Source organism: Dendrobates tinctorius, unplaced genomic scaffold (genome assembly GCF_039654945.1).
Source record: "Dendrobates tinctorius isolate UK_male_01 unplaced genomic scaffold, ASM3965494v1 ptg000430l, whole genome shotgun sequence".
NCBI lineage: Eukaryota > Metazoa > Chordata > Amphibia > Anura > Dendrobatidae > Dendrobates > Dendrobates tinctorius.
In genome coordinates, this window is record NW_027362093.1 from 1,885,201 (window position 1) to 1,910,724 (window position 25,524).

The 25,524-nt window shown below is 45.2% G+C and overlaps 1 protein-coding gene across 1 annotated transcript in view; it reads right to left on the reverse strand.

The window, feature by feature from the left end:
• LOC141076815 (uncharacterized) overlaps positions 1 to 25,524 on the reverse strand; it is a 918,929-nt gene that overhangs the window by 425,066 nt on the left and 468,339 nt on the right. The window lies entirely within an intron of this gene.

Here is a 25,524-nt window from a genome sequence, read left to right on the forward strand (position 1 = left end):
AAGGGACACATTCTTGAGTGGAGCCAGGTAGCTGGCGTGGTGGTGGTAGATCCAACTGGTTGGTGCATAGCCGCCGAGCCATAATGGAAGTATTGAAGACTTTAGAGTCTCCCGCCCTTCCATAGGTCACAATGTCAACAATTATAAACTCGTATTGAGGGTCGGCCAGAGCCAACAATACAACAGAAAAGTATTGTTTATAATTGAAGAATTGGGAGCCAGAGTTCGGCGGCTTACACACCCGGATATGTTTGCCATCAAGGGCCCCAATACAATTAGGAAACTGGCATTCCTCCTCAAAGTCCCTTGATATCCTCAACCAGTCTTCCATCCTGGGCTCGGGCATGATGAGTTGATGTAGTCTTGACCATATTTCACTACATATCGACCTGACTATGCCTGAAATGGTAGATCTTCCAATCAGAAACTCATGGTGGAGGGCGGCATAAGACAGGCCAGTGGACAGGAAGCTGAAGAACAACAGAAAAGGAACATTTTAGAATGCACAAATTAACCAAAAAACAGGTACATACCTACAAAACTTGTTATGATTTCACATCTACTAACACACATATTTTGTCGCACAATGACTAAGTGAGATTCAGTACATATTACACATAACATTCTGGTCTGTAAGTTTCAACATATCTGGAATAAGATGAGGGCATTAAAATTAGTCCATGAAGCAATAAATACATACTTTGGGCAACACATCATCAACATAGAGAATGTGGTTGTGTAGTACATACCGTAATGTGAGTAGAAGTTGCTCCTCTGCAGATATAGCTTTGCGCATCCTTGTGTCCTGAAAGGTTATACCAGGGCGCACTGTCTCCAAGAGTCGATCAAATGTTGCAAGGTTCATGCGGCAGTATTGTTAGAATTTAGCCGGATGCTCCCGCAGAGAAGAATAGAGGCGGTGAAAATGACCTCTTGTGAGTCGTTGCCTCAAAAGTGGATGGACCCACATGCGTCTCCTCCTCCGCGGATCCACTATCACTGGGTATGGTTGACCAAAGCGGCGTGACAAAAGCCAGTTGAAGAGAACCTGCTCAGTTGTGTTGAAAGTCAGACTGTTTGCTATGTTGCACAAAGAACACCAACACACTTCGTGAAAGCAAGCTCACAAATGGACAGAATGGAGGCAGCCACCTGTTCCTGAGGCAAAAAATAGGGTGCTGGCTAATGATTTAAATAGTTAGCAGGCCTCAAAACCGTTAAATGTCCATTTTGCAAGCCTGCGAGAAAATCTCGCAATACGGATGCCATACGGATTGCATACGGATGCTGACATGCGCAAAATACGCGACCACACCTTGCTTACGGATAACATACGGAGCACTATTTAGGGGTCATTCATCCGTATTACGCCTGTAAACTACGGACCGTATTTTGCGTCGGTTAGTGTGACCCCGGCCTAAGAGTTGCTGAAAAATGTTTATAATTAAGCCGGCCATGTATTTTGCTGCCACTATTGAGTCCAGTAAATATTTTTTCCGTATATCCGGTGCTGCAGTGCTAAGCTGAGTTAGATATGCATGCCTAAGTAGTAGGTATCGAAAGAAGAGGCCGTGAGGCAATCCAAACTCTTGTAATAGTTTGTTAAAGCTTTTTAGCATTCCATTTTCTACTAACCGATCTAAAGTCTGAATTCCCCTTGATTCCCAACCTCCGAAACCAGTCAACTTGTCAACTCCACCAGTCACTGATTTTGCCTTAATGGGGTAACATGAGAGTATTCCCTTATCCCCAACAGTCTCTTCCCCTGTCTCACACCTTGTACATCATTGCTAAGGTCGGTCTTTATATCTGTGTACTTAGTGCCCACCTACAGCACATATATGAGTGACATCCATTTTTGTTCTTGAAGGACATGACTACCATTCTTGCCCATACGCTCTCTTTTTCCCCACCCATGAAAATGTTGAATCTGTAAAGCTATAAAATCGATCCATGGATTTAGAATCTCCAAACCTCCCCCAGTTTTGTCCCTTTGAAGTGATGCCAGTTTTATGCTTGCATTTTGCTTGCACCTTATCGGTTCCCTGAACAATGACTAAACATTTTGGAGTATGGGAGGAGAGATTCAACATGGAGAATTGGGAAGCAAATATAAGAATTGTGGCCTGAAAATCACTTTAATGAGATTCCCCCCCCCCCCCCCCGACCTATTACAGACAGGCAATTTACACCTCACATTTATTTTGGATCTAAGTCTCTCAAGTAAGAGGTTAATGTTTAATGCTGTATAGTCTGTAATGTTAGACCCGACCACCACACTGGGACATTTAATCTGTTCCACCACTTGTGTCCGAGCTGGTGCAATTGTTACCATATGTGGGAGAGGGTCAGTGTTAATATAGATGACTTATCCCAATTGATGTTTATTCCTGAAATCGGACCAAACTCCTTTGTATCTGTCATTATTGGGCCAGCAGATGACTTTATATCGCCCACATACAGCAGCGGCATCGGCACACAGACTCTCCTTGTCTATGATGTTATTATACATAAAACCAATGAAGTCCTTGGAATCTCTCAGATTACATGTCAGAGGCTCATTGCTAATGCAAATAGGGGAGATGAGAGCAGGCGCCCCTGTCGTGTACCCCTGCCCAACTCACATGGCCCCGACAATCAGCCATTTACTCTCAATCTAGCGGACGCTGACCCATAGAGAACATTGATCCAATTTATAAACTTATGGCCAAATCCCATTTTGCCCATTACTTTCCATAAATAATTCCACTCGACGCGCTCGGAAGCTTTCATAGCGTCATGGACGTTATTGGTCTATTTCCAGCCTCATTATTACTCATCTGTATAGTAAGATATCACCGTGTAATGCTGATGCCGTAAATCTGTTTGGCATAAATCCTGTTTGTCATCATGGATCTATTCCACTATCATTTTATTTACCTATTGGCGAGTAGTTTGGCTAATATTGTATTATCTGCAGGGAGTCTGGAGATTCAGGGTTTTCTCCCGGACAATAATTGCTTCATTCTTAGATGTGGGCAATATTCCTACTGATGCGGCTCCTCAAAACCCCCAATAATTCTGATACCAGGATCCCCCCCATATTCTCTATAGGATTCTCCTGGGAAACCATCGGCCCCATGGCTTCATATTGGAGTTTACTCACTGCCTCCTCCAACTCCTTCACTGTTCATGGCCCGTACAAGAGCAAACTAGGATCTACGGACAGTTCAAGGAGCGAAGAGCAAGGTAGAATCTACGGACAGTTCAGGGAGAGAAGACCAAACTAAGATCTACAGACAGTTCAGGGAGAGAAGACCAAACTAGGATCTACGGACAGATCAGCGAGTGTTATACTGTGTAAGTACATGGATATATCATCCTCCTGCGCTGTGGAGTTAGACACCCGTCTATTCCTGTATAGTATGTACTTACTGTGGACAAGATATCTGAGGGGTCCTTACACGCAAGGCTCAGCTCTATACACATGTAGTATTTAGTGTGTTATAGAGGCCTGATCCATAGGCCACAAAAAGTCTTCTGTTATTAACGTCATACAGTAAGGAACCTGACTTTAGTTTCAATAAATTTTTATTTAGAAACTTATTAAACCAAGTCCAAGTTATCAACTCCCATGCAAAGGAGGGTAAACTAACATTTTAACATACATTCCAAAAACTTCAAATAAGATAAGGGGAGACTGGACATAGACAGGGGTAGGGAAAGGCACAAAGAATTAAATTATACGATATTCAATAATCTACAATGGTGTCATCAATAACCAATCCAGGGCGTTTAAAGCGGTTATGCAACTCACTATTGTAGGATCATATATGAATCCCGTCCCAGGCCGTGACCAGTTCTCAGTTGGCTATGGAGAGAGCCTTAGTGCCTGATCCAGTCGAGTATCTGAGTGAAGCTCCATCCAGGGATGCCAAACCCTGAAGAAAAAATCCCACGTGTCAGTTCTAGTTGCTTCTATTCTTTCATATAACATAATGTCGTTCATCTTCTCTTTCCCCAGAGATATTGACAGTGAGGGCGACTTCCACTTTACCGCAATGTGGATTTTAGTGGCCATACATAAGTAGTTTACTAGCTTCTGAAATCTTTTTGGAAGCCGGGAAGGCCTGGTTCCCAGTAAAAGTGTAGAAGGTTCCAGATCAGCCGGTCCACCATACATCTGTGCTATCAGACGCTTCACCTTCTCCCAAAGCCCAGAAACCACCATACAAGACCACCAAATATGTTTCATGTCACCAGATATTCCACAGCCCCTAAAGCAGTCTTCCGAGACATTAGGAAAAATGCTGTGAATTTTTTCCAGTACATAATAGACTCTGTGCAATAGTTTTAAGGAGGTCTCCACAAGAGAAGTCTGGTGACTACCTTTCGATAGGGTGTCACAGCTACGATACCATTCATCAATTGACTGTTCAAACCCCGAATCCTCCTCCCACTGTAACATATACTTCAATTTTTTATCATCTTGTGGAGAATTTATAGCATAGTAGATCAATGAGATCGTTCCCCTGCCCAAAGGGTCATTTACACATTAATTTTCAAAACTCCTTGCCCTGAGAGTAGTACCGCTCGGGAGGATCTGCTTTGCAAAGTGGAAGATCTGGTTTAATCACATTCCCTCCCTAACTGGAGGTACAAATTTTTGAACAAATTCCTGTCTGTCAAGTAAGGTATTAAATGGGGAACACAAATGTTTAAGTATATGAATACCTTTCAGCTTCCACCACGAAAAAATTTGTGGCTCAAGGTCTGGCGGGAACATAGGGTTTTGTAATATAGCAGTCAGGGGAGAAGGGCTTGATTGTAAGTTATATTTAAACCGGACTTTCCTCCAAAGAAGCAACGAGTGGACTGTAAAAGGAGCCACATTCATTAACCCCTGTGGAAGTCGGTCTGTGGTCCACATTAGGCCTGATAAAGAGAATGGTTTGGAGAGAAATGATTCCAGAATAACCCATCTCAGACTATTGGGATATGAACACGCACTTATTAATGGAGCAATCTGTGCCGACTTGTAATAAAGTGTAAAATTAGGGAGGGATAAACCCCCTTCTTTTCTGTGATGGAACATAAGTTTTTGCACAATTCTGGGTTGTTTTCCGAGCCAAAGAAACTTAGACATCATAGAGTGTAACTGAGTGATCGTTCTGGCTGGTACCATAATTGGGAGGGACCTAAATAGATGTAAGAAGCGAGGCCGTGACACCATTTTTAATGCCTGTATTCTGCCGGGCCAGGATAACTTTGAGGAAGCCCATCTATCCAGGTCCCTCTGGAAGTTTTGGATCAGTGGAGTGTAATTCCACCTAAACAGAGGTGACCTGTTGGCTGTTAAGTTGATACCCAGATACAGTGGGGAAAAAAAGTATTTAGTCAGTCAGCAATAATGCAAGTTCCACCACTTAAAAAGATGAGAGGCGTCTGTAATTTACATCATAGGTAGACCTCAACTATGGGAGACAAACTGAGAAAAAAAAATCCAGAAAATCACATTGTCTGTTTTTTTTTCATTTTATTTGCATATTATGGTGGAAAATAAGTATTTGGTCAGAAACAAGCAATCAAGATTTCTGGCTCTCACAGACCTGTAACTTCTTCTTTAAGAGTCTCCTCTTTCCTCCACTCATTACCTGTAGTAATGGCACCTGTTTAAACTTGTTATCAGTATAAAAAGACACCTGTGCACACCCTCAAACAGGCTGACTCCAAACTCCACTATGGTGAAGACCAAAGAGCTGTCAAAGGACACCAGAAACAAAATTGTAGCCCTGCACCAGGCTGGGAAGACTGAATCTGCAATAGCCAACCAGCTTGGAGTGAAGAAATCAACTGTGGGAGCAATAATTAGAAAATGGAAGACATACAAGACCACTGATAATCTCCCTCGATCTGGTGCTCCACGCAAAATCCCACCCCGTGGGGTCAGAATGATCACAAGAACGGTGAGCAAAAATCCCAGAACCACGCGGGGGGACCTAGTGAATGAACTGCAGAGAGCTGGGACCAATGTAACAAGGCCTACCATAAGTAACACACTACGCCACCATGGACTCAGATCCTGCAGTGCCAGACGTGTCCCACTGCTTAAGCCTGTACATGTCCGGGCCCGTCTGAAGCTTGCTAGAGAGCATTTGGATGATCCAGAGGAGTTTTGGGAGAATGTCCTATGGTCTGATGAAACCAAACTGGAACTGTTTGGTAGAAACACAACTTGTCGTGTTTGGAGGAAAAAGAATACTGAGTTGCATCCATCAAACACCATACCTACTGTAAAGCATGGTGGTGGAAACATCATGCTTTGGGGCTGTTTCTCTGCAAAGGGGCCAGGACGACTGATCCGGGTACATGAAAGAATGAATGGGGCCATGTATCGTGAGATTTTGAGTGCAAACCTCATTCCATCAGCAAGGGCATTGAAGTTGAAACGTGGCTGGGTCTTTCAACATGACAATGATCCAAAGCACACCGCCAGGGCAACGAAGGAGTGGCTTCGTAAGAAGCATTTCAAGGTCCTGGAGTGGCCTAGCCAGTCTCCAGATCTCAACCCTATAGAAAACCTTTGGAGGGAGTTGAAAGTCCGTGTTGCCAAGCGAAAAGCCAAAAACATCACTGCTCTAGAGGAGATCTGCATGGAGGAATGGGCCAACATACCAACAACAGTGTGTGGCAACCTTGTGAAGACTTACAGAAAACGTTTGACCTCTGTCATTGCCAACAAAGGATATATCACAAAGTATTGAGATGAAATTTTGTTTCTGACCAAATACTTATTTTCCACCATAATATGCAAATAAAATGAAAACAAAAACAGACAATGTGATTTTCTGGATTTTTTTTTCTCAGTTTGTCTCCCATAGTTGAGGTCTACCTATGATGTAAATTACAGACGCCTCTCATCTTTTTAAGTGGTGGAACTTGCACTATTGCTGACTGACTAAATACTTTTTTTCCCCACTGTATGTTAGATAATGTTCTTTGTGTATAAACCCAAAATGGGAGGCTATATTAGTTTGCTCTGTCTTAGGAAAATTTACAAACAATGCTTCGGCTTTATCAATGTTAATCTTTAACCCTGAGATCTTCTCAAATTCGTGAAGGAGGGAAAACAAGTGAGGGAGTGTAGTGTGGGGACTTATTAATGTTAGCAGGAGAGCATCCGCAAAGAGGCTGACTTTATATTGGTCTCCCTTATTCTCAGGGCCCAGGATATTCTTGTCAGGAACACCGCACTACACTCGCTCACAGAGCCAGTGCGCATGTCCTGAGTACAGAAACAGTGGTAAAAGATACCTGTGGAGCAGGGCAGCAGAGGTGACAATGCGTGCTTCAAACTATTAGTGTCAGGGTCCAGTCAGCGCCGGAAAGTAAAGATGCACAGGACCTGCGGACACTGAAGTTAGCAAGCTGGCACAGGACCTATGGTCAGGTGACTGCAAGGGGGCGGGGCTTAGCATCCTGCTTTCAGATATGACAGGACACCATACAACAACTCAGAGTCATGCAAAATGGAGGTCACAACAGTACGGGCAAACGAGGCACAGGAGGGACAAACAGACGGGTAGTAAGACAAAGCCAAAGGTCATACACAAGAGGGGGACGTGGTACCAAGGGGACAAGCAGAGAGAAGTCGGGTCACAAGCAGAGAGTCATACACGAGAAGTAGCGCAGTACAAGAGGGGCAGGCAGAACTCGTAACAGGGACAGAACCGGATCAAAACCAAACAAGCAAGCAAGATATCAGGCACAAGGCACATGTACACACAAGGTCAACTAACTCAGCCGAGGGCAGGAGTATAACTGACACCGGACCTAGGTCCAGGGAGCATTAAATAGCCACCCTCTGCCAGAGAGAGGCAGAACAATTAACCCCCAGTCTGATCAGGACGGGCCAAAGCGAAACCCCGTCCTGGATCATGACAATTCTGATCTCTTCTTATTGCTTCTGCAATGGGTTCCATTGCAAGTACAAAAAGATCCGGAGATAGAGGACAGCCCTGCCTGGTACCCTCTGAATATTAATTGGAGGGGTGTGTGGTGACGGGAGTTTTACATAAGCGATAGGGCTATCATATAACAACTGGAGGCACTTTATAAGTTTAGGGGAGAATCCGACTTCCGATAGAACCGTAAAGAGATATGTCCAGGACGCCGAATCGAAAGCCCTCTCAATATCTAATGCAAGCAGGAGAAGTCGCTTTCGCTGTAGGTTAGTTGTATGAATAATATTTAACGCTCTCCTAATATTATCTGGGGCCTGTCGCGCTGGTATAAAACCAACCTGACCCTGATGGATGAGGTGAGGGAGGATTTTATTGGTCCTGTTAGTCACAATGGATGTAAAGATTTTGAAGTCAATGTATAAGAGGGATATAGGTCTATAATTTGTTGTGAGATGATCTTTCTTAGGATTAGGGATTATGGTTACATGCGCCACGTAGAGCTCAGGGGGCAGCTGTGAGCCATTTAGTAGTGAATTACAGAGGTTTTTATATGTGGTGTCAGCACATCGCTGCATTTTATAATATATTGCTGTAAGACCATCCGGTCCCGGGGACTTTCCTCTTTTTAGGTTTTTGATTGGTGAAACTATTTCCTCCTCAGAGATGTGTAAATGGAGTTGTTGTGCCGCGGACTCAGTCAGGTTAGGTAGATGTAGTGTGTGAAGGAATGACTCCAGTAGTGAGGGGGGGGGTGATTGTGGGGGCGAATACAAACTCTGGGAGTATTCATTATAAGTGCTATACATGACATCGGGGTGGGCTGAGATCTGACCCTTAGGGTCTTTTATAGAGGAGATTATATGCAGTGACTCTCTCATTCTGAGCTTACGAGCGGCATCTTATTAGGCTTATTGGCATGGTGATAAAACGCGGCTTTACTCCAAGTTAGCGCCTCTCCGTTCTGGTGGTGAGAATGGCGTCTAATTGTCATTTCATATCTTGTATTTGTGTAGATAAGTATAGGGGTGAAGAGCGCTGATTGGCCAATTCTCACTCCTGCAGTTTCTCCTCCAGTCTGGGCTGTAATTCAGACCTTTCTTCTTCCTGTCGGCCGATAACTTATCACAGAACCGGGAATAGATTTTCTGTGCGCGAGTCACATTGCTCCAAGTGAGGCCTCCTCCGCTGTGTGAGTTTAGGAGAAATTTGTTATATCTTCTCTTATAGCGGTTACATTAGAGATTTGGGCATTTTAGCTCCTGGTGTGGAGTCGATAGCACAATCATATGCCGCCATATAGTAGACGGCCGGTAACCGGTGAGAATTCCCTCCTGTGTGGGGTCTATTTCCCTCCAGAGAAATCACACGTTACATTCCACACATAACACTGTGTAGAGAAGGCGGCGCGGGGTAATTGTGCCAGTAGTGAGGGGCGAATAATGGCGGGAATGTCACTGAGGAGAAGCCTCCATGGAGGTCTGCAATACGGAGATCATGTGACCCCTGACTCCTCCCCTCCTGTGACCTCATCACAGGTCCTGTGCACAGAGCAGCCATATATGTGGAGTGCGGCTCTGCAGGTTAGTGATGGGCAGTCCGGCTCTTCTTGCTCCTTTCCCCACTTTTCTCCCTCCTGTCCCCTCACTATAAAGCCTGAGCCTCATTATACAGCTGTACAGGGGTCTAGTGAAGGCTTTTTAGCCCTTTCCTCAGACTGTAGCTCCTGGGAACAGGCCCTCACTCCTGTCCCTTCACTATAAAGCCTGGGCCTCATTATACAGCTGTACAGGGGTCTAGCGAAGGCTTTTAGCCCTTTCCTCAGACTGTAGCTCCTGGGAACAGGCCCTCACTCCTGTCCCTTCACTATAAAGCCTGGGCCTCATTATACAGCTGTACAGGGGTCTAGTGAAGGCTTTTTAGCCTTTTTCTCAGACTGTAGCTCCTGGGAACAGGCCCTCACTCCTGTCCCTTCACTATAAAGCCTGGACCTCATTATACAGCTGTACAGGGGTCTAGTGAAGGCTTTTTAGCCCTTTCCTCAGACTGTAGCTCCTGGGTACAGGCCCTCACTCCTGTCCCTTCACTATAAAGCCTGGGCCTCATTATACAGCTGTACAGGGGTCTAGCGAAGGCTTTTAGCCCTTTCCTCAGACTGTAGCTCCTGGGAACAGGCCCTCACTCCTGTCCCTTCACTATAAAGCCTGGGCCTCATTATACAGCTGTACAGGGGTCTAGTGAAGGCTTTTTAGCCCTTTTCTCAGACTGTAGCTCCTGGGAACAGGCCCTCACTCCTGTCCCTTCACTATAAAGCCTGGACCTCATTATACAGCTGTACAGGGGTCTAGTGAAGACTTTTTAACCCTTTCCTCAGTCTGTAGCTCCTGGGAACAGGCCCTCACTCCTGTCCCTTCACTATAAAGCCTGGGCCTCATTATTCAGCTGTACAGGGGTCTAGTGAAGGCTTTTTAGCCCTTTCCTCAGACTGTAGCTCCTGGGCACAGGCCCTCACTCCTGTCCCTTCACTATAAAGCCTGCGCCTCATTATACAGCCGTACAGGGGTCTAGTGAAGGCTTTTTAGCCCTTTCCTCAGTCTGTAGCTCCTGGGCACTGGCCCTCACTCCTGTCCCTTCACTATAAAGCCTGGGTCTCATTATACAGCTGTACAGGGGTGTAGTGAAGGCTTTTTAGCCCTTTCCTCAGACTGTAGCTCCTGGGCACAGGCCCTCACTCCTGTCCCTTCACTATAAAGCCTGGGTCTCATTATACAGCTGTACAGGGGTGTAGTGAAGGCTTTTTAGCCCTTTCCTCAGACTGTAGCTCCTGGGCACAGGCCCTCACTCCTGTCCCTTCACTATAAAGCCTGGGTCTCATTATACAGCTGTACAGGGGTCTAGTGAAGGCTTTTTAGCCCTTTCCTCAGACTGTAGCTCCTGGGCACAGGCCCTCACTCCTGTCCCTTCACTATAAAGCCTGGACCTCATTATACAGCTGTACAGGGGTCTAGTGAAGACTTTTTAACCCTTTCCTCAGTCTGTAGCTCCTGGGAACAGGCCCTCACTCCTGTCCCTTCACTATAAAGCCTGGGCCTCATTATACAACTGTACAGGGGTCTAGTGAAGGCTTTTTAGCCCTTTCCTCAGACTGTAGCTCCTGGGCACAGGCCCTCACTCCTGTCCCTTCACTATAAAGCCTGGACCTCATTATACAGCTGTACAGGGGTCTAGTGAAGACTTTTTAACCCTTTCCTCAGTCTGTAGCTCCTGGGAACAGACCCTCACTCCTGTCCCTTCACTATAAAGCCTGGCCCTCATTATTCAGCTGTACAGGGGTCTAGTGAAGGCTTTTTAGCCCTTTCCTCAGACTGTAGCTCCTGGGCACAGGCCCTCACTCCTGTCCCTTCACTATAAAGCCTGGGCCTCATTATACAGCTGTACAGGGGTCTAGTGAAAGCTTTTTAGCCCTTTCCTCAGTCTGTAGCTCCTGGGCACAGGCCCTCACTCCTGTCCCTTCACTATAAAGCCTGGGTCTCATTATACAGCTGTACAGGGGTGTAGTGAAGGCTTTTTAGCCCTTTCCTCAGATTGTAGCCCCTGGGCACAGGCCCTCACTCCTGTCCCTTCACTATAAAGCCTGGGCCTCATTATACAGCTGTACAGAGGTCTAGTGAAGGCTTTTTAGCCCTTTCCTCAGTCTGTAGCTCCTGGGAACAGGCCCTCACTCCTGTCCCTTCACTATAAAGCCTGGGCCTCATTATACAGCTGTACAGGGGTCTAGTGAAGGCTTTTTAGCTCTTTCCTCAGACTGTAGCTCCTGGGTACAGGCCCTCACTCCTGTCCCTTCACTATAAAGCCTGGCCCTCATTATTCAGCTGTACAGGGGTCTAGTGAAGGCTTTTTAGCCCTTTCCTCAGACTGTAGCTCCTGGGCACAGGCCCTCACTCCTGTCCCTTCACTATAAAGCCTGGGCCTCATTATACAGCTGTACAGGGGTCTAGTGAAGGCTTTTTAGCCCTTTCCTCAGTCGGTAACTCCTGGGCACAGGCCCTCACTCCTGTCCCTTCACTATAAAGCCTGGGTCTCATTATACAGCTGTACAGGGGTCTAGTGAAGGCTTTTTAGCCCTTTCCTCAGTCTGTAGCTCCTGGGAACAGGCCCTCACTCCTGTCCCTTCACTATAAAGCCTGGGCCTCATTATACAGCTGTACAGGGGTCTAGTGAAGGCTTTTTAGCCCTTTCCTCAGACTGTAGCTCCTGGGAACAGGCCCTCACTCCTGTCCCTTCACTATAAAGCCTGGGCCTCATTATACAGCTGTACAGGGGTCTAGTGAAGGCTTTTTAGCCCTTTCCTCAGACTGTAGCTCCTGGGCACAGGCCCTCACTCCTGTCCCTTCACTATAAAGCCTGGGCCTCATTATACAGCTGTACAGGGGTCTAGTGAAGGCTTTTTAGCCCTTTCCTCAGTCTGTAGCTCCTGGGCACAGGCCCTCACTCCTGTCCCTTCACTATAAAGCCTGGGCCTCATTATACAGCTGTACAGGGGTCTAGTGAAGGCTTTTTAGTCCTTTCCTCATTCTGTAGCTCCTGGTCACCATGTGATCTCACCATAACCCTAACAAGCTAATTAAGGTGTGAAATCTTGATCAAAATTATCTCAGTACACAAATCTCACAGGGTGCCCATAGTTTTGCATCGCCCTTTTTCCTTTTTGCAATTATGAAATTGTAAAAAAGTCTATATATATATATTTTTTTTTAATTATTATTTTTGCCTAAAATACAAAGGCTTTGTGTCATCTTAGAGGTTCGGCCTTTTAGAGATCATTTCATCTTCATCTTACTACTGCTCACAATAACGGTCATTTTGCCCCGGGGCGCCCACACTTTTACATGCCGCTGTCAATGCTTCATCCCGCTGGTGCTCAATATTTAATAGGGTCTTACTATTAAACTTAATGAAAAGTTTGGTGAATTTCTTTGAGCTGTTATTACTAGAGATGAGTGAATATCGTCGGAGAAGTTGTTATTGGCTAATATCACTTACCGAATAGCTGCATCGGGACCCCGGATCCCTGGAGCGCTCCCGATAATCAGCTGCATGTGTCGCCCTCCATGCAGGTGCTGTGACTATCACACAGCGCGACACACGCAGCTGATTATCGGGAGCGCTCCAGCACACTGAGTCCTGCACACACTGAGGCCCCTGATCATGTGACCCCTGACTCCTCCCCTCCTGTGACCTCATCACAGGTCCTGTGCACAGAGCAGTCATATATGTGGTGGACACTCCTGGATCTTCTGCTTTCTGGGCCGGTTCCTCCTGTGAGTCCTATTAACCCTTTCGCTCCCTGTATTCTTCTTTCTGACAGGACAATATCTGAATTTGGATAGTGTGAGAGGAATATAAGCAATGTGGAAGGAAAAAAATGACAATTTTACTTTATTTCCTCACAAAAATGTGACTTTAGCCCCAAAATTGGCAGCGTAACAAATCCTTATTCCCCACTGTAGTTTGTAGACTCCATATACAGATCCCTTAAGTGTGAAAAGAGCTGAATTCCCCACTTAAGTTATTGCGTTTTGGAAATTGCCCCCACTGGGAATTTATCTCCAGGTAAAGGCACAATTGTGTCTCCATGGGGGTTGTGCTCACAGCCCAACATCGTGTGGCCTCCAAAGAAATGCCACCCCACACCATTACTGACCACTGCCAAACCGGTCATGCTGAAGGATGTTGCAGGCAGCAGATCGCTCTCCACGGCGTCTCCAGACTCTGTCACGGCTGTCACATGTGCTCAGTGTGAACCTGCTTTCATCTGTGAGGAGCACAGGGCGCCAGTGGTGAATTTGCCAATCCTGGTGATCTGTGACAAATGCCAGCGTCCAGTACGGTGTTGGGCTGTGAGCACAACCCCCATCTGTGGATGTCGGGCCCTCAGACCATCCTCATGGAGTCAGTTTCTAACCGTTTGTGCAGACTCATGAACATTTGTGGCCTGCTGAAGATCATTTTGCAGGGCTCTGGCAGTGCTCCTCCTGTTACTCCTTGCACAAAGGTGGAGGTAGCGGTCCTGCTGCTGGGTTGTTGCCCTCCTACAACCCCCTTCACGTCTCCTTGTGTACTGGCCTGTCTCCTGGTAGCACCTCCAGCCTCTGGACACTACGCTGACAGACACAGCAAACCTTCTTGCCACAGCTCACATTGATGTGCCATCCTGGATGAGCTGCACTACCTGAGCCACTTGTGTGGGTTGTAGAGTCCGTCTCATGTTACCATGAGTATGAAATCACAACCAACATTCAAAAGTGACCAAAACATCAGCCAGAAAGCATTGGTACTGTGATGTGGTCTGTGGTCCCCACCTGCAGAACCACTCCTTTTTTGAGGGTGTCTTGATAATTGCCAATAATTTCCATCTGTCGTCTATTCCATTTGCACAACAGCATGTGAAATTGATTGTCAATCAGTGTTGCTTCCTAAGTGGACAGTTTGATTTCACAGAAGTTTGATTTACTTGGAGTTATATTCTGTTGTTTAAGTGTTCCCTTTATTTTTTTGAACAGTGTATATAGATAGAGAGATTTTTTTTTCTTTACGTTGGAGGGTCCAATTCCAGCTATTTGCTGTGGGATCTGTGATTTCTATCTACTCCACTGTGTACAGGATAATAGAGTATAATAAAGTAGTTATGGACGTGACGTAACGAACATTGTGCAGTGACTCTGCTTTCCATATAGTGATGGATATTTCTTGTTGCTGAAACTGTGATATTTTTCCACTTTAAACCTTTTTTAAACCCCTCTGATCAGTGCGATCACACAATATACAAGCCTCTGATGGCTCCGGTGATGCCCTGTACTACTGTAGTGCCGTGTATCATCACTGCCTGTCAGTGTAATACTAACGGCCCCATACACATGAGATCAGAGTTGGCTGAACGGTCATTTGGCAGACGGCGATCTCTCCCGACTCCCCCATACACACAAATATTCCAGCTTTCCTGTGGTCTGTATGAGAGAGTCAACTCCAGACTCCTCTAGAGGAGGATTATCTACAGGAAGAACAGACGGATTATCCTCTGAAATTCAGGATGCCAGATCCTTCTCTGCCCTGACATCATCTGTCGGGAGGCCCCCAAATACATTATATGGTCGGCCAAACCCCCCGAAATCAGTGCTTTCATGGAGCTTTAGTCTAATGTGTATGGGGGTGTAAGATGGGCACCGGACGAGTCCTTGAGGGGAGATATGTGTCATCGTGGCTCTTAGCTGCGGTGATGTGAGCTCGGAAGAATGCTCCAGCACATATAGTGCTGAGAGAGTTATTAGGCCATTCCAGTGATGGGTGGGAATGACTGCTGACATGTCCCATTCCCAGGGGTGTGGCAGATAAAATGGAGGCTGATTCTCTCAGTCAGTGTCTGGAACTGGAGATGTGTGAAACTTCTGTGTGAATCAGAGCTGAGATCTAACGTGAGAGAAGATTCCAGTGCGGGGAAGACGGGAAACCTTCATATAGACGGCCGGTGGGGATGGAGGCAGTGACCGACTCTGGCCACATCTGTCTCTAGAGCCGCAGTAGAAGGTGAAGATGTCGTCCTCATCATGAAGGAGTTATTTCTCATGTCGCGTGTAATGAATCTCTCCTGCAGTATTGCTAATGCCGATTCCCGTGTCGGTAATGAGACGAGAATTAGCGTTATGGAAGATGAGTCTATGAGGAACGTGTTCAGCTGCCGACTCCGAGGAGGAAACTGCTTGTTGTCTGTGGCCTAAATATATAGGTTTTATTAGTAGCTGTCGGGGAAGAAAACTAAACCCTGTAAGATAATAAATCTCCTCATATGTTTCCCTTATTATCTCCAGTAATTGTATTATTACACAGGATTCTTATGGTGTTACATCGGATCATCTCATTCAGGTCTCTACAATATCGGATCCTCTCAGTGAAGATCTTCTACAAAAGAGAATTTTCCTGATTTACCCATCAAGGACGGATATGGACAGAGACAAGATGGCGGAGAGGATGTTACACCTCACCCTAGAGATCCTCTTCTGTCTCACTGGAGAGGTGAGAGATTCTGATGACGTCACATTACATCATTCTTATCTATGGGAATAACAGATGGACAGAACTGGAGAGGTGAGGACTCTGGAAATGTCTGGAGTGAGATTTATTAATGTGTCTCTCCATTACCAGGATTACACAGTGGTGAAGAAGACCTCTAGTGATCGCTGTCAGGACCCTGTGTCTGAGGGATGGGGACGACCCCTGAGCCCAATCACGGGGCCTCCACCTCACCCCCTGATCCATGAGGACATCAATGACCAGAAGATCCTAGAACTCATCTACAAGATGATTGAGCTGCTGACTGGAGAGGTGACACTGCTGGGAATGCTGGGACATTATACAGTAACACTATGAAGGGATCGGGGGATGACGGTATCATTGTATGTGTCAGGTTCCTATAAGGTGTCAGGATGTCGCTGTCTATTTCTCCATGGAGGAGTGGGAGTATTTAGAAGGACACAGAGATCTGTACAAGAACGTCATAATGGAGGTTCCCCAGCCCCTCACATCACCAGGTAATAGACAGGACTAAATACACACGGCCTATAATTATCTGTATGTAGAGAATGAATTCAGTCCCTGTATGTGTTTCCTCCAGATCTATCCAGTAAGAGGACAACACCAGAGAGATGTCCCCGTCCTCTTCTTCCACAGGACTGTAACCAAGAAGATCCCAGTGCTCCTCAGGATCATCAGGTAGATGGAGAGAAGGTGTCAGGAGATCTCCCCTATGATGTGTAGACGGCTGTGAAGGTCTTGTGCTCAGTCTTGTTTTATCCACCAGTATTATATGTTTTATACTTGTGTAATGAGAACGGTGGAGATGGCAGGATTAGAGCTGATCATAGATGGGACTTCTCCATCTGTCTGTGACTTTTACAATATTTGTTTCAGGGTGAAGATCTGACCCATATTAATACTACAGAGACATATGTGAGGGGTGATGAGTGGTGTAAAGAGGAGATTCCCACATATGACTACCCAGGTGAGTAGTAACCACTGAATGCAGAGAAGTCACAGATTCCTCTCAGTCACCGGCTGTGGCTGCTTTATAGGTGGTGTAGTCCGGCCGTATTACCATGATCACCATTTTGCCTCTAGACCACAACATTCTCCTCCACCCAAAACTGTTCAAATGACTTTGGGCAGTGAAAGCCCTTTTCTATAGAACTTACAACCAATTACATTGTTTTTGATCCTAAGGAATTCAGATTACTGCACAATCTCTCCTGAAATGGGGAGCAATATTATTTTCTCTAATCTTCTGCTCAGGATTCATAGTAGCTCCAATGGTCCACCATAAGTGAGGGCAACTCTGGTTTACTGTTGTGTAATCTGTATTTATAGTTTTCAGTTAATGAGATTCTCGTGCTCTGGGGCGGGGCTGTGGGCGGGGCTTTATGTGGTGCTCTGATTCCATATTCCTCTGTATTGGCTTATGACAGGTCGCTGACCCCTCACTGACCTGCCCCCATTATTACATAATGCATATAATAGCATTGATATTATTGGTGATAATGCCTATAATATTGTGGCTATTGTGAGGCTTAGAAAAAAAAAATTACATCCAGCAAAATGTCACCAACGTTGGCGGCGCCTGCGCAGTAGCATGTATAAGTAAGAGATAGATGCTACTGTGTAGGCGCCGCCATCACCGGTGACATTTTGCTGGATGTAATTTTTTTCTAAGCCTCACAATAGCCACAATATTATAGGCATTATCACCAATAATATCAATGCTATTATATCCATTATGTAATAATGGGGGCAGGTCAGTGAGGGGTCAGCGACCTGTCATAAGCCAATACAGATGAATATGTAATCAGACCACATAAAGCCCCGCCCACAGCCCCACCCCAGAGCACGAGAATCTCATTCACTGAAAACTACAAATACAGATTACACAACAACCACAAGACGGATTTCATCACCAGGTATCATTGTAATCAGTATAACGGCGCCGACCTGACAGTGTCTGTAGGTTACTGAGCACAATCCTGCTGACAGGTTCCCTTTAAGACATCTCAGCTCTGCACTATTATACACAGTTCTCTATAAATGTGTAATATTTCCTCTTGAAACTCATCTGACAGAAAATATTGGAGCTTACGATAGTTTAGATTGTGACGTCACCGAGCCCCATACTCTAATTATCTGTTAATTGCCCCCTGCTGTAAACCGTCCTCCAATTCCCTCCTCCTCCTCCCTCCCTCACTCACCTTGCTTCATTTCATGGACAGTTGAATGGTATAAGTTGAACAGAGAAGGTCAGAAATGACCTTGGTCAGATGTGACATCATTTGAAGTGACATATTTAAAGTGATACATGAGAAATATACCAGAAATTGGTCAAAAGGTAAGACTTAGGCTAAGTGCACACGTTGCAGAAATGTTCTTCTCAAAAACCTGAATCCCTTCCCAGAAACCGCACCTATTTTTCCGCTTGGGTTTTTTGCGCGGTTTTGATGCGTTTTTGATGCGTTTTTTTTCCGCAGCGGTTTAAAACCGCATGGAAGAGGCCTAAAACGGGGAAAATCCGCAAAATTAATGAGCATGCTGCGTTTTTTACCGCGATGCGGTTTTTTCGCGGTAAAAAACGCATCAATGTGCACAAAAAGTGCAAAATGCATAGAAATGACTGTGCAGCTTATTTTTAGCGGTTTTATAGCGAAAACCGCGGTAAAAACCGCTAAAAAAACGCTGTGTGTGTGAACACAGCCTAACCACTGCTTTCTTACTTTACTTGTTTGTTTTTTTTACTCTGCTCTTTAACCATGCTTACATTTGCCATCACCATTTTTGCTCCACTAATTATTATTATTATTTATTTAGCACCATTGATACCATGGTGCTGTACATGAGAAGGGGTTACATACAGATTACAGATATCACTTACAGTAAACAAACTAACAATGATAGACTGATAGAGGGGAGAGAGGACCCTGCCCTTTCGGGCTTACATGCTACAGGATGGTGGGGAAGGAGACAGTAGGTTGGTGGGTTGCAACGGTTCCGGTGTTGGTTGAGGTGATATCACCGGTAGTGGTGAGGGAGGAGATAGCGGAGTTATTGCAGGCTGTAGGCTTTCTTGAAAAGGTGGGTTTTCAGGTTCCATCTGAAGGATCCAAATGTGATTGATAGTCGGACTTGTTGGGGCAAAGAATTCCAGAGAATAGGGGCAGTTCGGGAGAAGTCTTGGAGGCGGTTGGGTGAGGAGCGAATGAGTGTGGAGGAGAGAAGGAAGTCTTGGGAGGACCAGAGATTACGTGAGGGAAGGTATCGGGAGATGAGTTCAGAGACATATGGGGGAGACAGGTTATAGATGGCCTTGTAGGTCAGTATTAGTAATTTGAACTGGATACGCTGAGGGAATGGGAGCCAGTGAAGAGATTTGCAGAGGGGAGAAGCGGAAGAGTAGTGAGGAGAGAGATGAATTAGTCGGGCAGCAGAGTTAAGGATGGACTGGAGAGGTGCGAGGGTGTTAGCAGGGAGACCACAGAAAAGGATGTTGCAGTAGTCGAGGCAGGAGATGATGAGGGCATGCATAAGCATGATGGTGGTCAGATAGGGGGAAGGGAGAGGTTGTGAGATTAGATAGGGAACAGAGGCGGGTGAAGATGAGGTCTAATGTATGTCCATCTGTGTGGGTGGCTGTGGAGGAACACTGAGTAAGTCCAAAGGATGAGGTAAGTGACAGGAGTTTGGAGGCTGGTGGGTGTCAGTAGGGATATTGAAGTCCCCCATGATGATGGTTGGGATGTCAGAAGGGAGAAGGTGGAGGAGCCAGGTGGAGAATTGGTCGATGAAGGCAGTGGCTGAGCCCGGTGGTCGGTATATGACAGCCATTTAGAGATTAGAGGGAGAGTAAACACGGACAGAGTGAACCTCGAAAGAAGGGAGGATAAGGGAGGGTGGGGGTTGGATAGGATTGAAGGAGCAGTTTTTAGAAAGGAGGAAACCCACTCCTCCGCCTTGTTTGTTGCCAGGGCGAGGAGTGTAGGTAAAGGGGATACCGCCGTAACTCAGTGCGGCCGGGGAGGCCGTGTCAGGGGGTGTCAGCCAGGTCTCAGTGAGGGCCAGGAAGGAAAGGTTGTGGGAGATAAAGAGGTCGTGGATCACGTGGAGCTTGTTGCAGATGGAGCGAGCATTCCAAAGTGCTCCAGAAAGAGGGTGCGGGAGGGAGGGGGTCAGTGGCACAGGTTTTAAGTGTGAGAGATTGCAGTAGTTTCTCTTAGTGTGAGAAAGATAGGGGTGAGGATTAGTGGGATGTATGAGGCGGGGGGCAGGATTGGGGGATATGTCACCAGCAGTGAGAAGAAGCAGAGAAAGGGAAAGCAGGTGGGTGAAGGAGAGTGATCGTCTTGTATTGTATGTTAGTAGGATAGGTCTGCGGTTAAGGAGTATGTCTGCAGATAAAGCGAGGTGGGGGGGTAATAGAGAAGGGAAGATAGTTATTTGGTTAGAAGGTTCAGGGGTTTGGGGATAGCGAAGGAGAGTGAAGATTAGTGGACAAATCTGAACTCAACATCTTTCCTCCATCTCACAGATCTTCTTTACCCAACCTAACTAAAACAATTAATGACATCACACTTTCCCCAGTACCGGAAGTCCGCTGCCTCGGAGTAACCTTTGACTCTGCCCTGTCCTTCAAACCGCACATCCAAGCTCTTTCTACCTCCTGTCGCCTCCAGCTCAAAAATATTTCCAGAATCCGTCCTTTCCTCAACCCAACATTACTGACCAATAGTACTAAAGACTTACGCACAGCCAAAGCTAACAGACAGTTCTCCATCCTCCTTAACCAGTTCTCTGCCTTTGACACAGTTGACCACTGCCTACTGCTACAGATTCTTTCTTCCCTTGGCATCAAAGACCTTGCCCTGTCCTGGATTTCCTCATACCTTTCTGACCGCACATTCAGCGTTTCCCATTCCCACACTACCTCCTCATCCCGCCCCCTCTCTGTTGGAGTCCCCTAAGGCTCTGTCCTGGGGCCCCTACTTTTTTCCATCTATACTCTTGGCCTAGGACAACTCATAAAGTCCCATGGCTTTCAGTACCATGTCTATGTGGACAACACTCAGATCTACCTCTCTGGCCCAGATGTCACCTTTCTGCTGTCCAGAATCCCGGAGTGTCTATCAGCCATATCCTCCTTTTTCACCTGTCGCTTCCTAAAACTCAACATAGATAAAACTGAACTCATTATCTTTCCTCCATCTCACATATCTTCCCTACCCGATCTATCTATTATGGTAAACGGTATCACACTCTCTCCAGCACGTGAAATCCGCTGTAATTCTCGACTCTGCCCTGTTCTTCAAACCACACGTCCAATCTCTTGCTACCTCCTGTCGCCTCCAACTCAAAAATATTTCCAGAATCCGTCCCTTCCTCAGTCCTCAATCTACTAAAACTCTTGTACATGCCCTCATCATCTCCCACCTTGACTACTGCAACACTCTCCTCTGTGGCCTCCCTGCTAACTCTCTTGCACCACTCCAGTCTGTCCTCAATTCTGCTGCCCGACTAATCCACCTCTCTCCTCGCCACTCCCCTGTCTCCCCCTCTCTGCAAATCTCTCCATTGGCTCCCAATTCCCCAACGAATCCAGTTCAAACTACTAACACTGACCTAAAAAGTCACCCACAACCTTTCCCCTCCCTATATCTCTGAACTAATCTCCCAATATCTTCCCTCACATAATCTTTGATCCTCCCAAGACCTCCTACTCTCCTCCACACTTATTCTTTCCTCACACAACCGCCTCCCAAGATTTCTCCCGAATATCCCCTATCCTCTGGAATGCCATGCCTCAACACGTCCGATTATCCACCACCCTCAGTTCCTTCAAACGGAACCTGAAAACCCATCTTTTCAGGAAAGCTTACAGCCTGCAATGACGATTCTGCCGCCTCATCTCCACCAGAGCTGCTGCACCCCCGACGTTCTGTCTCTTCCCCACTATCCCATAGAATGTAAGTCCGCAAGGACAGGGTCCTCTCCCCTCTGTACCAGTCTGTCATTGTAAATTTGTTTACTGTTAACAATATCTATAACTTTGTATGTAACCCCCCTTCTCATGTACAGCACCATGGAATTAATGGCGCTATAGAAATAAATAATAATAATAATTACCCCAGAGAGGTTTCACCACTAGCTACTCATTTACTACTGATGGAGACTGTGGAGTTTGATCATTTCAGTAGATGTTATTGTCTATAATCACAGTGTTTGATTACAGTAGTGTCCAAAATCCTCTGATTTAACCTCTTCCCGCAGCCAGTTTAGTGTTCTTAATCAGGCCCCATTATTAATATCTGACGTGTGTCACTTTATGTGGTGGTAAATTATTCACAAAGGATAATAGAAAACAAATGGATCTTACAAATTATTTTCCAGCTTCGCACTATACCCTACATACGGTTGTACACTACTGTCTGGTCACATGGCAGTGTTCAGAAGGGAAGGAGCACCATTTAGCTTTTTGAATGCAGATCTTGCTGGAATAGTTTGTAGACAAAATGTATTGGGAGCACTGTTCATGGTCACCTGGCAGCTCAAAAGATGTCCACCATGAACATGCTTGGCTCTATCTTCTCTGCTTTCCATATCCCAAGGATTGCCTTGCTCATCGCCCTTTAACACCATTACGTGGATCTGGACTTACACTGGGACCCCTAGGCTTGGACCATGGTGTTACCTGCTATTATGTGGTGTTAGATGGCAAGAAGAATAGTCAGGTAGCTGGGTCAGAACCAGAAGGCCAGAATCAGAAGACCTAAGAGTAGTCAGTAAACTGGCCACGGTCACAGCAGGAAACAAATACACAAGCCGCAAGCTGAGCCCAGAGGACTGAACCAGAGGAGAACAGCTCTGTGTCTGGCAGATTCCGGCCATGTGCTTTGCGCTTTAGTAGGGTGTGGTACTTTACAACTGGCTGAAGTAGGGAGCAGATTGCTCCAGCTGGACAGCAGGAACAGATCCCAGATGAGATTGGACACATCATATGCAGAAGCCCTAATATGAAAAAAAACGACAGAAAACCAAAATAGTCGAAATCCCCATAAAGTAATTCCATGTAATTAATTAATTCATTGATGGTTGTATTCTATACACACATGGTCAAAATTGTTGGTACCCCTCGTTTAATGACAGAAAAATCCACAATGGTCACAGAAATAACTTGAATCTGACAAAAGTAATACAAAAGTAATAATAAATAAAAAATCTATGAAAATGAACAAATGAAAGTGAGACATTGCTTTTCAACCAAGCTTCCACATGTGTAAATCAAGGTATGTTCACTAATTTGCATCACAGGTGTCTACAGTCTTGGAATCAGTGAGTGATCTGTATAGAGGCTACAGATACTCACTGTGCTGTTTGGTGACATGGTGTGTATCACACTCAACATGGACGAGAGGAAGCAAAGAAGAGAGATGTCTCAGGAGATTAGAAAGAAAATTATAGACAAACATGTTACAGGTAAAAGTTATAAGACCATCTCCAAACAGCTTCATGTTCCTGTGACTACAATTGCACATATTATTCAGAAATGTAAGCTCCATGGGACTGGAGCCAACCTCCCTGGATGTGGCCGCAGGAGGAAAATTGATGACAAATCAAAGAGACGGATAATACGAATGGTAACAAAAGAGCCCAGAAAAACTTCTAAACAGATTAAAGGTGCACTTCAAGCTCAAGGAACATCAGTGTCCGATTGCACCGTCTGTCGTTGTATGAGCCAAAGTGGTCTTCATGGGAGACAACCAAGGAGGACACCATTGTTGAAAAAAATCATTAAAAAAAGACTGGAATTTGCCAAACTACATGTTGACAAGCTACAAATCTTCTGGGAGAATTTCCTATGGACAGAAGAGATATAAATGGAACTTTCTGGCAAGGCACATCAGCTCTATGTTCTCAGATGGAAAAATGAGGCATATCACAAAAAGAACACTGTTCCTACTGTGAAACATGGAGGAGACTCGGTTACGTTCTGGGGCTGCTTTGCTGCATATGGCACAGGGTGTCTAGAATCTCAGTCACAGGTCATGGGTCTTCCAACAGGATAATGACACACAATACACAGCTAAAACACGCAAGAATGGCTAAGAGGAAAATTTTGGACTATTCTGAAGTGGCATTCTATGAGCCCTGACCTAAATTCTAATGAGCATCTTTGGAAAGAGCTGAAACATGTCGTCTGGAAAAGGCAACCTTCAAACACGAGACAACTGGAGCAGTTTGCTCTTGAGGAGTGGTCCAAAATACCTGTCGAGAGGTGCAGAAGTCTCATTGAGAGTTACAGGAATCGTTTGACTGCAGTGATTGCCTCAAAAGGTTGTGCAACAAAATATTTTAGTTAAGGGAACCTTCATTTCTGTCCAGGCCTATTTCATGAGTTTTATTTATTTATTTTTAATTCTGTGGAATCATGGTTGAAAAGCAATGTCTGACTTTCATTTGCTCATTTTCATAGATTTTTTATTTATTTCTACTTTTGTCAGATTCAAGTTATTTCTGTGACCATTGTGGGTTTTTCTGTTATTAAACGAGGGGTACCAACAATTTTGACCATGTGTGTAGGAGGAGTGAATATTTTGACTCCACAGCCACTTTCCGGAAATGAATAGTGGATGTTGGAGAGTGAAAATTACACATTTGCCATTTTCTTACCCAGCACATAGTGCCCAGATTGTCCTCCAGGAGACACACACCGCAAATTAAGTGGATTCTTCTCACTATAATATTGCTAAATACAGGGATCCTAAATGATGTTTGCGCACACTGCAAGACTCCGAAGTGAGAGCGGATTTTGCTGGATTGGTTTATGGAAACCTTGTTGCTTTTCAGCAGCCTTTGAGCCACTAATAGTGTGGGAACCTCTGTTTTTCCATTGACAGATGATGGACCTGAGTGGGGACTTGTTTTTGTGAGATAAGAATTGGTATTATTTTCGCCTACATAACATTGATTGTTTTTTTTACACTTTACATTTGGGAGGCAGAATGAACAAACAGTTGAACACCGCACGCTACTGGCTCATCCAACAAGGTTTTCTATTAGACTGTGAACTGTCATTGTCTTGATAAATAAAGTTTTTTACATAGCTTGCCATTTTTATGGACAGTTTAAGTAGAAATATTCAAAAATATAAAACTCAAGCATATTTTATAAATAAATAATTGTTTTTATCTTAGCAGATGACTGTCCCAGGAGATCAGAGGGACAGCTGACATCTTCAGTTTTGAAATCTGATGATCTTGAGATCCTAGAAGATAAAACTGAAGTGATTGCTATTACTCCAGATATATCATCATCCATTCACAGCAAAGATCTGTCATCTGATCCTATGAAACAGGTTCCATCTTCTGATTCATTACCGACTACTAAGGGAAATCAAAGTCACAAAAGAGGCATTAAAAAACAAACTGCTCCTAAGGCAAAGAAGTCATTCTCATGTTCAGAATGTGGGAAATGTTTTACATGGAAATCACATTTTGTTGCT